At 46.0% G+C, this 12,238-nt stretch overlaps 1 long non-coding RNA gene across 4 annotated transcripts in view; it reads right to left on the bottom strand.

Annotated features, from left to right (window-relative positions):
• Positions 1-12,238, bottom strand: part of LOC109246634 (uncharacterized) — a 46,836-nt gene that overhangs the window by 32,905 nt on the left and 1,693 nt on the right. The window contains exon 3 of one of the 4 annotated variants that reach the window (XR_002071422.2): positions 1,108-3,125. The exons of the other annotated variants lie outside the window; for them this stretch is intronic. This is a non-coding gene — a long non-coding RNA (uncharacterized LOC109246634). Of the gene's footprint in view, positions 1-1,107; positions 3,126-12,238 lie in introns of those variants that run through there. 4 annotated transcript variants of the gene reach the window in all.

Here is a 12,238-nt window from a genome sequence, read left to right as displayed (position 1 = left end):
TGAATGGAATAAGCCAACCAGAGAAAGATAAATATCATATGATTTTACTCATATGTGGCATTTAAGAAACAAAAGAGATGAACATATGGTGGGGGAAAGAAGGAAGGGAAACAAATTCCAAGAGACTCTTAACAATAGAGAACAAACTGAGGGTTGATGGAGAGGAGGTGGGTGGGAGACGGGCTAGATGGATGATGGGCACTAAGGAGGGCACCTGTTGTGATGAGCACTGGGTGTTGTATGTAAGTAATGAGTCACTGAATTCTACTTCTGAAACCAATAGTGCACTGTATGTTAACTAACATTTAAATTTAAAAAATAATCAGATAAAAATGTATTCCCATTCCTTACATCTTTCTTACACATTTTCTACTTTCCTACATACAGAATTGCTTCCCTTGTTTCCATCAGTCTTAATTACATTTAGCAGAATTTTAACTCTTAGAAACCTTAGTCTCTAGTGAAAACTAAGTAGTAACCATTTGTGAACTGTTACACCAGAATTCTTTGGATGGCAAATTTATGAATCAATTAAGCACAAAGCATGTTTTCCAACACTCAGATATTCTTAGTTTCTTTGCAATAAGAAGTCAAAAGCAGAGAAATCTTATGTTCAGTAATCAATGCTTTAGTATATTATCTCCTTTGGAAAAGACTTAGATGTCCAATGAATTCAACCTGATTTATCATCCAAGCAAAGCTTCAAGCTGTCTTAACAATTACCCAAGAAAACTTTAATACAGACAAAATCAACCATCATCTTGATTGTTGATAAGTCATCGTTTTGCCGACAAACTGCAACAGAGATAACACGGGCTTATTTGACCTTCAGTAAGCCAGGATAGAATAAAAATTTCATATGTAATGCTGATAATTCTAAAAACATGTCTATATTAATTAACCCAACAAACTTAAATTAGTTTAAGTCCCGAATTATGTTCCACCTAGGTCCACTTGAAAGTCAGTCCATTTGTTCCCCATTGTCAGATTTTACCTGGGACACCAGTGGGGAAATCTGAAGTGGGTGGTGAAAGTCCAAGGGTCTTTGCTCCTTGACAGCGAGGGGAGGAGGAGCAGGAGTTGAGAGTGCCAGAGGCACCAAGCCAGTTATGCAGGTATCACTCAAGGGGTGCAGCAACAGGAGGAGGGGGAGGAGGAGGCAGAAGATTCGAGGTGGTGCCAGAGGACAGAGAAAGAGGATTCCTTGTTCTAAAGTTTGTCAGCTCGGACAGATGAGCAGATGCCATATTTGTTTGCTTGCTTTTCCCTCAACAAATGGAATTAGGCAATCCATGTTGGGCCAGAGAACACAGGGAACTTCCCTCAAACAAAGGGAGTTTTAGCAGCTGCTTGGGAATATTCCTTAAAGTCCCTGGCCCGAGGTAGACTAACCACAGTTGGCTCCAATTATCATAGACATTAACCGGGGAAATGAATGAGGAAGAAGCCCCTGCATCTATTAGGAGGAGGAACAGTGAAAGAAGGTCAGCGTCCCCTTCCTTTGGCCCACAAATGAGAACCTGTATTTCCTCCAGCAACCTGGATTCTATCAGGAGGAGGCCTATTTAATTATCATCCAGTATGTAAGAAGGGAGTTTATCAGCCAGGTTTGTGGCCAAACACAGTTTGCAAGGGGACCTTAGATTGGGGTCATGATTTAGGGCCATGAAGTCCTGGACATAGAGTATCTCAGTCCATTTGCCCCATTTCCTGCAGAAGAGATCTGACTGATAAATCATACTAAGGTCATGCAGTGTTACAGAAGATCAGACTTTTTAACTTTTACAATATGAATTATTTCCAGTGGGTTAAAAGGCATCCCAAGGGAGAGTCCTTGAGAACCAAAGAAGAAGGCTAGAGAAGGCCCATTACCCAAAAAATGCCCCCTGACTCCAGGGTGGCATCCCACGTGCAGGATATGTCAGAGGTTCCTGGTGTCAAAGTGACCCAAGGCATCCCTCAAACGAAATCACTACTGATCGCCATCCTGCCTGCCATAAAGGCCCAGTAGGAGGGATTGCCAACATCCCTCCGCTTCCCTGTTGCACCCTAGGCTGCAAATGGGTGCCGGTGAATGGACCGACATACTGTGTTGTGCCATGCCATGACGAACCTGCTGTTTTTAACCCATGGAGAACACTAGAAAAGTTTTACAAAGGAAAATTACCGTTTTGTAATTTAAGTAGTTAGTAGGGGACATTGACAGAAATCAGTAAAGATAGAGATGAATCATGGTCTAAACAACGTTCTAACACACGTGGTCTTCACGGCCGATTTCCCTAGGAAGTCGTCCCCAGTTGGGTTTTAAGGCTCAGAGTCCAGATGAGAAGACTCAGGCTGCACATCGGGCACCGAAATGATGGGAAATGTTGGGGTCCGGGAGTGAACAGTCAAGAGAGAATTCTTGAGATGTCTCTGGTACAAAAAGGATGGTTTTATTAAAGCACGGGGACAGGACCCATGGGCAGAAAGGGTTGCACCCAGATTGTGAGCAGCGACTGATTATATACTTTCAAGTTGGGAGGGCGTAGGGATAGTGTAAACCTCTAAGGAATTTGGAAGCCAGGTTTCCAGGATCTTGAGGGGCTAGCTGTTGTTAGGAACAGGTCGTTTACTACAGCCCAGTAAACTCTTAGTCGTGAGACCCCTCAGATGTATATCAGAGGGCCCTATGTTTACAGGATGATTGTTAACATATATCTTTGTGGGGGAGAGATAAAGGAAGTTTCCAAAGGGAGTTTTTACAAGATCCTGGGAGTCAGGCTAATGTCAAACTAAGGTTGCCTTTTGCCTCTAGCAGTGTATTGACATTGAGGCAGCTGCGTTCCTTGAGAAAGGTCACTCTGCCTGTCTGTAAGTTGTAAGGAAGCTTAATTTCTTTTTCTTTTGCCTTTGTTCTCCACATCAGCTGTGATGTTCATCTTTGCCACCAGATAGTGGATTCTGCCTGAAAACAAACCCAAGGCAGAAGATCGAACCCGGAGATGGAGAGATATGACACTCCTGAAAATATCATGTGTGCTCCTGAATCCAGCGATGCCTGAAGTCAGCTCGGGGTTTTTCTGATACATGGGCCAACGCTTTCTCTTTTTCACTTGACCCAGTTTGCATTTGGTTTCTATCGTCTGCAATGGAAAAGTTCCAAATGATGCAGGAAACAAGCAGGGGTCAGATCATGAAAGACTTGTATGTCATAAGTTTGGACTTTATCCTGGAGTAACTGGGAGCCAAGCAGGGGAAAAGCATGGTCCCTCTTACAGAAATTGTGGAGCCCATTCTTCTGCCCGAGGCCAAAACCAGATCCACTACGTTATACTGGTCCTCGAATCCCCAAATCCCATCACTGTCAACGTTATCAGAGGTAGACTGTAAATGGAAAGACTTTAATGACTGCTGGTACCACTCCCTGGGCAATTAACCAAGCAGCTAATAAAAGTAGGTATGGGGGCAGGGTGCCTGGGTGGCTCAGATGGTTAAGCAGCAGACTTCGGCCCAGGAGCCTGCTTTGGATTCTGTGTGTCCCTCTCTCTTTGCCTCTCCCCCACTTGTGCTCTCTCTCTCTCTCTCAAAAGTAAATAAACATTAAAAAAAAAAAGGTAGGTATGGGGCACCTGAGTGGCTCAGTTGGTTGAGCGTCTGACTTTGGCTCAGGTCATGATCTCGCAGTTCGTGAGTTCAGGCCCCACATCAGGCTTGCTGCTGTCAGCGCAGATCCTGCTTCCGATCCTCTGTCCCTCCCCTGCTTGCACTCTGTCTCTCTCTCAAAAATAAATAAACATTAAAAAAAAAAAAAAAAGGTAGATATGGCTAGGGGCACCTGGGTGGCTCAGTTGGTTAAGCATCCAACTCTGGATTTGGGCTCAAGTGATGATCTCGGGGTTTGTGAGATTGAGCCCCACATCGGGCTCCACACTGACAGCACAGAGCCCACTCAGGATTCTTCCTCTCCCTCTCTCTCTGCCCTACCCCCACGTGTGCAAACGTGTACTCTCTCTCTCTCTCTTACAACAAACAAACTTAAAAAAAAAAAGTAGGCTTGGATTGATAACGGACCCAGGCGACGCAGGAAGGAACTTCATCTGAAAAGATAAGTTGAGAGCCATGCAAATAGGCAGGGGGATGTCTTTTTTAGATACAGATTTATACTTACTGCCTCCAGAAATTTTGACAGTGGGGGTTGAAAGATGTGCTTACTTAAGAAGAAACCTAACAAGGGAACCAGCGGGCTCTGCGGCTTTTGCTCTTCCAGCCGGGTTAGAATTGGTGGGTTCACCACACTCGTCTCTGCTCTGGGTGCCAGAGGCCATCACTCAGAGCTTGCCCGGCCTGGCAGGAAGTGAACATCAGCGACCTTCCCACTGAAGCCCAGGACCCACTCTAGACAACAGGATGCAGGAAGGAACACAGAAGCAAAATCTCCCCCTGTGGAAAGGGGTGGAGTCTTCCTTAGGAAGAAAGAAGTTGTCTTAGAGACTGAGAAGGAAGTTCATGTGCACATGCAGGGTGAACCTGATCACCGGAAAGCAGTCAGAAGAGAACCATCCATCAAGACAAAGATGGGAAGAAGTCTCGAGTCACATGCTACTTCTCTGTGGGACACAAGGGAAGGTTCACGTGAGCCAGAATCGTAACCTTCGCTCCCTTTAGAATGTAAATTCCTCCTGAAAATGGCCTAATTCGGTGTTTTGCAAACTTTCTGTATGTGTAGGAATCACCCATAGGGCTTGTTACAAGTGTAGCTTCCTGGAATCTTTCTATAGGTTCTGATTTTGTAGAAAAAAGTGAACAGCTGTTGTCTTATACCCTCAGTACCCTTCACCCTGTCTTTGGTACCCTCTGGGGAAACACAACGAGAGACGTTTGTTCGTTCATCGGCTCCCATCCCTATTGGTCACTGATGGTTCCCTAGGCCACCCCCTTTTAGGATGCACATGTGTTAGTGCTGAGTAAGGTCCCACAATGTCTCCCACTGAGGTGTCAGAGGAACCCCAGAGCAAAAAGCGAAAGGTACAAGGTGCGGGCAAGGGGCAATCAGGTTGTGCCTACATGAAGTTGACGAAGCCTGCCTAGGACGGGCTATAGCTGGGGGCGCCTGGGTGGCTCAGTCGGTTGAGCATTTGACTTCAGCTCAGGCCATGATCTCACAGTTCATGAGTTCGAGCCTTGCGTCGGGCTCTGTGCTGACAGCTCAGAGCCTTGAGCCTGCTTGGGATTCTGTGTCTCCCTCTGCCCCTCCCCTGCTCACACTCTGTCTCTCAAAAATAAATAAACGTTAAAAAAGTTGTTGTTGTTGTTGTTGTTGTTTTAAAGCACTGGTTGTAGCTTGGAAATGAGGTGTGGCTGAGAAGATCTGAAGTTACGCACAAGACCGTTCCTGGAAAGTCTGCTTCCAGAATTCTCGGCCCCACTCCATTCAGTCCAGTCTACTACAAGAGGATTCAGGGAATGAGATCCATCCATTACCTTCCTCATCTATCCCCTTCTCGATTTCTCTCACCTACCCCCAGCATTCTGCCCACTCAGTAAGTGACACTGAAGTCACCGAGGGCCACCATCGATAAGTGGTAACACTAGTGGGGATGTGAACCCACACAGATTGTCTCCAGTGCTTGGGATTTTACCACTTAACCTATAAAACAATGTCAAGGGAAGAAAGTCCAGGGTAGGTGGCATCCAAGTTCAGTGAGAAAGAAAACCAAAACTGCTTAGAGACGTCTACTGTGATCAAGGAGGTCGGTAGATAGACCACCAAAAGCACAACGGACCAAGGGGAAAAGAGAGAAATTGGCTCACACCGACATTAAAAACATTTGTGCTGCCAACAATACCTCTAAGAGAGTAGACGGAAGGAGCAGCTGGGTGACTCAGTCAGTTGGGCACCTGACTCTTGATCTTGGCTCAGGTCATGATCTCATGGTTTGTGAGCTGGAGCCCCACATCGGGCTCTGTGCTGCCAGAGCAGAGCCTGCTTGGGATTCTCTCTCTCTCTTTCTCTCTCTGCCCCTCCCCAGCTTCCACGTGTGCACGCGCCCTCTCTCTCTCTCCAGATAAATAAATAAGCACTTTCTAATAAAAGAAATATTAAAGAGAGAGAGAGAGAGTAGAAGGAAAAGCCACAGAAAATATTTACGAATCACATGAGAGATAAGGGTCTAGCATCCAGAATATATAATGAACTCTTACAACTCAACAATACAAAGACGAATAAACCCAATTTAAAAATGAGCCGAGGATTTGAACAGACATTTTCCCAAAGAAGATATACAATCGTGAAAAGATGTTGGGGTGCCTGACCGACTCAGTCAGTAGAACCTGCAATTCTCGATCTTGGAGTCGTGAGTTTGAGTCCTCTGGCGGGGGGGGGGGGGGGGTAGAATTTACCTTTAAAAAATGTTTACCATCATTAGTCATTAGGACAATGCAAATCAAACCTCTGAGATACACCACACAGCTGGCAGGATGGCTATACTATAACCGATGGACGATAACAAGTGTGGGCAAGGTCGTGGGGAAATCGGATCTCTCCTACGTTGCCGGTGGGAATGCGGGGCGCAGCCGCTGTGGAAGCACATTTTGGCAATTCCTCAAAAAGTTCAACGTAGAACTAGCATATGACCCAGCAATTCCACTCCCAGGTTCGTACCCAAAAGAACTGAAAACAGATGTCCGAATAAAAACTTGTGCACGTATGTTCACAGTAGCACCATAGCCAAAAGGTCGAAACGACTCAAATGTCTATCATCAAACAAAACGTGGTATGTATCTACAACTGAATATGGCCCAGCAAAAAAAAAAAGAAATGAAGGACTGGGCGCCTGGGTGGCTCAGTGGGTGAAGCGTCTGACTTCGGCTCAGGTCATGATCTCTCCGTTCCCGAGTTCGAGCCCCACAGGGGGCTCTGGGCTGACGGCTCAGAGCCTGGAGCCTGTTTCAGATTCTATGCCTCCCTCTCCCTCTCTGCCCCTCCCCTGCTCACGCTCCATCTCTCTCTCGCTCTCTCTCAAAAATAATAAAATAAACATAAAAAAAAAGCACTGATACATGTTAGAGGAATGAACTTGGGAAACATTTTGCTAATTAAAAGCCAATCACACACAAAAAAGCCAATCACAAAAGGCCAATACTGTATGATTCCCTTTATAAGAAGTGCCCAGAATATGCAAATGTATAGAGACAGTAAGTAGATGCGGGGGGGGGGGGGGGGGGCGGCGATGGACAATGGGTAGTGACCGCTAGTGGGTATGGGGTTTCTTTCAAGAGGAACGAAAATGTTCTGAAATCATACTGTAGTGATGTAGATTGCACACGGAATTGTACGCTTTAGATGCGTGAATTTTACGGAATGTAAATTATATCTCCTAAATTTAAAAATTTTTTTTTAACGTTTTTATTTTATTTTTGAGACAGAGAGAGACAGCATGAACAGGGGAGGGTCAGCGAGAGGGAGACACAGAATCTGAAACAGGCTCCAGGCTCTGAGCTGTCAGCACAGAGCCCGACGCGGGGCTCGAACTCACAGACCGCGAGATCATGACCTGAGCCGAAGTCGGCCGCTTAACCGACTGAGCCACCCAGGCGTCCCTCCTAAAGCTATTTTTAATAACCTGAATGCCCCACATGCCAGGAAACCCCTCTGTCACCGGGGCAAACCAAGAAGGCTTGTCCCCCTCATGCCACCCTCAGCCCTGTAACATTTAAAAAATAATAATAACCAGGGCGTTGGGGAGAGAACACAAGGTCTGGAAGCATTAGCTTGTTGTGGCAACGCTGCGTAACAAACCCTGAAACGCAGTGATTTACGAAAGCAAGTGTTTATTTCTCGCTCGCGGGTCTGTGGGTCAACGGCGCCTCTCCTAGGCCAGCTGGGCTCGGGCGCACTGGGGTGTCTCCCGTTCCAGGACCCAGGCTGGAGGGGCAGCGTGCTCTTGTCATGGTGGACGGCACACGCCAGGAGGGGCCAACCCACAGCACGCCAATACCCACAAAGCCTCGGCTAGGATATCGCTTACTTCACGCTAGCTCACTCTCTCCTGGCCAGGGCAAGTCACGTTGCCAAGCCCAAAGTCAGTGGGATGGGAAGGTATTCCCCGCCGAGTAAGAGGCACTGAAAAGTCTCAAGGTAACGAGGCTGGGCGTGTAATCTTATTACAGGGGGAGCGAAATAGTTGAAAACAAGCCAGTTCACCACAGCTACTGGGCCAAATACTTGTCATTCCTGCCTTATGAGACATCTGTCTAGTGTCTGCTGCATTGGGATCTTTTCTTCCTTTAGTAGGAATTACTATCCTTAAAATCGTGATTCTACAAGTAAAACTACAGACGCGAAAGACTACAGATGGAAAAAAAACTTTAAGATGTGAAAATGAGCCATAATCCCACCATCCAGGGTTAACCAACGTTAATAGCTTCCTGTTCATTCCTGCATATAGGTAACCACTCTGGTGCTTTTTCTGACATAATCAGGATCACGATAAAAAAAAAAAAAAAAAGAAAGAAAAAGAAAGATACCCAGAAATAGAAAAAAAAAAAAAAAATCAGGATCACAATATACATAGTTTTGTAATCTCTATTGCCAGTTAAAATCTCACGAATACCTTCCTATATAAAAACATAGATCAGGGGTGCCTGGGGGGGCTCAGCCGGTTGAGCATCTAGCTTCAGCTCAGGTCACGGTGTCACGGTTCGCGAGTTCGAGCCCCGCGTCGGGCTCGCTGCTGTTAGCACTCAGACTGCTTAGGATCCTCTGTCTCCCTCTCTCTCTGCCCCTCCCCACTCACACTCTCTCTCTCAAAAATAAATAAAACATTTTTAAAACATAGATCATATTTCTTTTTAGAAAAATATTTTTTAATGTTTATTTTTGAGAGAGAGAGAGACAGAGTGGGAGCAGGGGAGGGGCAGAGAGAAAGGGAGGCACAGAGTCCGAAGCAGGCTCCAGGCTCTGAGCTGTCAGCACAGAGCCCAACACGGGGCTCGAACTCACGGACCAAGAGATCATGACCTGAGCCAAAGTCGGACATTCAACCGAGTCACCCAGGCGCCCCTAAAAAATAAATTATTCTAATGTTTGTGTGAATCGTAGAGCACTCACAACATTTTGCATGTGTTAATGAACATTTTCATCAATCATTCTGTTATCACAACACATTTATTTCTGTTTCTCATGTTTACTTTTTTTTTTTTTTTTTTTAGAGTGAGAAAGAGAGAACTCGAGTGGGGAAGAGGGGCAAAGAGAGACAGAGAGAATCTTAAGCAGGCTCCACACTCAGTACAGAGCCCGACACGGGGCTTGATCCCACGACCCTGATCATGACCTGAGCTGAAATCAAGAATCACCCAGGTACCCCCCTTCATGTTTACTTTTGATCTGTATCAATGTTACTCCATTTTTTGCTTCAACATAATCACAGCCTACGTGTTTGTTGGTTTGCACACTTAACATTATTTCATAAATGCTTTTCCAGGTTGTTACAATCTGGATTATCTACTCTTTTTGGTGCTAACACACCATCATTTGTTAGCCGGTTCCTGTTGTTAGACATTGTGGTTATTTCTAGTATTTTACTATTGTATTCATTCATCCCCCAAATTCTTATTGCATTGATTGGCTGAGGGTTTTGTTTTTTTTTTTTTGTTTGTTTGTTTTTGCCTTCTTTTCTCCCATTCTTCCCCTCAGATCAAGCAGAGATGGCCCAGTTGTTGGCATTTTCCAACTGCTGAGTTCAGTGATGTTTCAGCAGTTCGGGAGAGGTGGTTTACTGCTATAGATTTACATAGTTCGTAGCCACTGCCCTATATAGTTATTGATAGCTGTCCTCAGTAAGAATGGCTTCCAGAAATTCTCTTGCCCACTAAGCTCATTCAGCTCATTTACTGGCACCAAAGTACAGGGCCAGAAGTCATTTGGTGATATGAGTGTGTCCTACAGAGGCCAGCACAGTAGCACATGTGGCCAGTGGAGGGGAAAGGGGGTTTGAAACACAGAGTTACAAGCTTGTCTATGGAAATAGCGACCATATCACCTGCTATTTGGGAAAACCCTATCTCTAAGGAGAAAATAAAGCTGATATACAGAAAGAGGCAGAGGCCAGAGGTGAAAAGAATGTCCTAGTGGCATTCATTTCCTGGGTCCAGTTATCCCCAGAGCCTGCCCGTGTCCCTGCTCTTCCGATGATTGGGTATTCAGCCCTTCCTTGAAATCCAAGAGTCAACAAACCCATTTTGTTTGAGCTGCTTTGAGTTGACATTTTTGCAACAAGAGCCCTGACATACAGGCTCCAAGCTGGGGCTACCACAGCCCCCGGGCCCATGCTGGAACTAGAAAGATGGACAGAAAGATGGACCTGCCCCTCCAGGCGCCCACAGCCCACAAGGGACTGAGACATGAAAACAAACCATCACAGTGTGCTGTGCCCCTTATGCCCATTTCATAGCAGAGCTGTCCCAACTGAGTCCAGAGCCAAGGGAAGGGGACATGTGACTACCTGCAAGAACTAAGTAAAATGTCACCCAGGAGTAAGAGTGTCCTAAGTTTTAAGGATTGAGTAGTGCAAGTGGCAAACGCTGCTGTATCTGCGTTGAGTCATTATCTTTCTTCTTTGGGAGGACTTCAGGGTAACTCTTGGCAATGGGATTACTGAGCCGAAGAGCATGGACGGATATTTATTACGGCTTTTGCTGAAGGCCACTACAAAATGCCAAGTTAGGAGCAAAGCCACACATGCACCCGCTTTCTTAGTCGTCAACGGCCCTCTCCACATTTAGAGCTCCTTTATTTCCTGCAGCACCCCATTCACTGTCCCCACTCAGCACGGAGGCTTAAAATGCCACCGATAGTAAAAGCTGTACCCCAAGGAAATGCTTCATCCCAGCTTGGGCCTCTGGCCCAGGAGACATTATGGAGAGTAGCCTGGAGCAGCGAATTGCTGGAAACAGGCAGTTCGTCCCCGACTCTCCTATCTCCAGGCTGCCCTTCCTGTTTGAGGAATCTCATATTCCGAAGCCAAATTCACAAAGCCCAAAGACAAGTTACAGACGTCCTTATCTAGGAAATGCCTACCCGCTCTCCTCCGCGTGGCACTATCTCCATAATAGAGATTCCGCGAGCTCTCATTTGGCTCTGACTACGCAGCCGGTGGATGAGAATTCCACCTAAGATGGTCCGGAGCTCCCTCTCAAGTGCTCGGTGCAGAGAGGGCTGGCTCAGCAGCAGGTGTGACAGGGGGAAAGAGCCCTGGTTTTGCAGTGGGACGGAATTGCTCTGTGGCTTGCAAGCTGCTTGACCTCAAAGGACGGATTTCTCTCAGATTTGATTTCTTCATGTATATATCGGAGCTAATAGTATCTACCCTTCTGTTCATTTAATAAGTGAGCGCTTGGGTGGCTCAATCAGCGAAGCATCTGACGTTGGCTCGGGTCGTGATCTCACGGTTCATGGGTTCGAGACCCGCATCGGGCTCCGTGCTGACAGCTAGAAGCCTGGAGCCTGCTTCAGATCCTGTGGCTCCCTCTCTCTCTCTGCCCCTCCCCCGCTTTGTCTCTGCTTCTGTCTCTTTCTCAAAAATAAATAAACATTAAAACAAAACAAAACAAAACAAAAACCCACTACTTCAAGTTCACAGAGAAGCAGAACAGAACTGTAATGGAAAGAGCAAGGACAGGACAGGCAGAGCCAGAGCTGAGCCCTGCTTTTGCAACAAACCATGTTTCATTAAATCTAAGATATCGTGCTAGCAGGACAAGACATTATTTTATGTATCCTTACAAAAAAAACTCTGCCAGGGGCGCCTGGGTGACTCACTCGGTTAAGCATCCGACTCTTGATGTCGGGTCAGGCCATGATCTCACGGTTGGGGAGTTCAAGTCCCCCATCAGGCTCTGTGCCGCCGCCGACAGCAAAAAAAGCCTGCTTGGGATTCTCTCTCCCTCCCTCCCTCCCTCTCTCTGCCCCTCCCCTGCTCCATGTCTTTCCCTCAAAATAAATAAGCATTGAAGAGAAAAAAACTCTGCCAAATTCTGACACGATTTCTCATATTGTATTGTATTTTATAGTTCAAGATCTCTTCCAGACTTACTGATACTTTGACAGAGACATTAATCGTATTTGTCTTCATATACATAAAAATGAAAATGTAGGCAAATTAAATTGGCTAAGGTTGTCAAGGCCCTCCGACCAAAGACCACCAGGAGCACAGCTGTTATCAAAAAAAAAAAAGGTTAGGTTTACTTAACTTGCTGC

Source organism: Panthera pardus, unplaced genomic scaffold (assembly GCF_024362965.1).
Source record: "Panthera pardus isolate Hobbes unplaced genomic scaffold, ASM2436296v1 HiC_scaffold_12, whole genome shotgun sequence".
In the NCBI taxonomy this organism is placed as follows: domain Eukaryota; kingdom Metazoa; phylum Chordata; class Mammalia; order Carnivora; family Felidae; genus Panthera; species Panthera pardus.
This window is presented reverse-complemented; position numbering and strand designations above follow the sequence as displayed.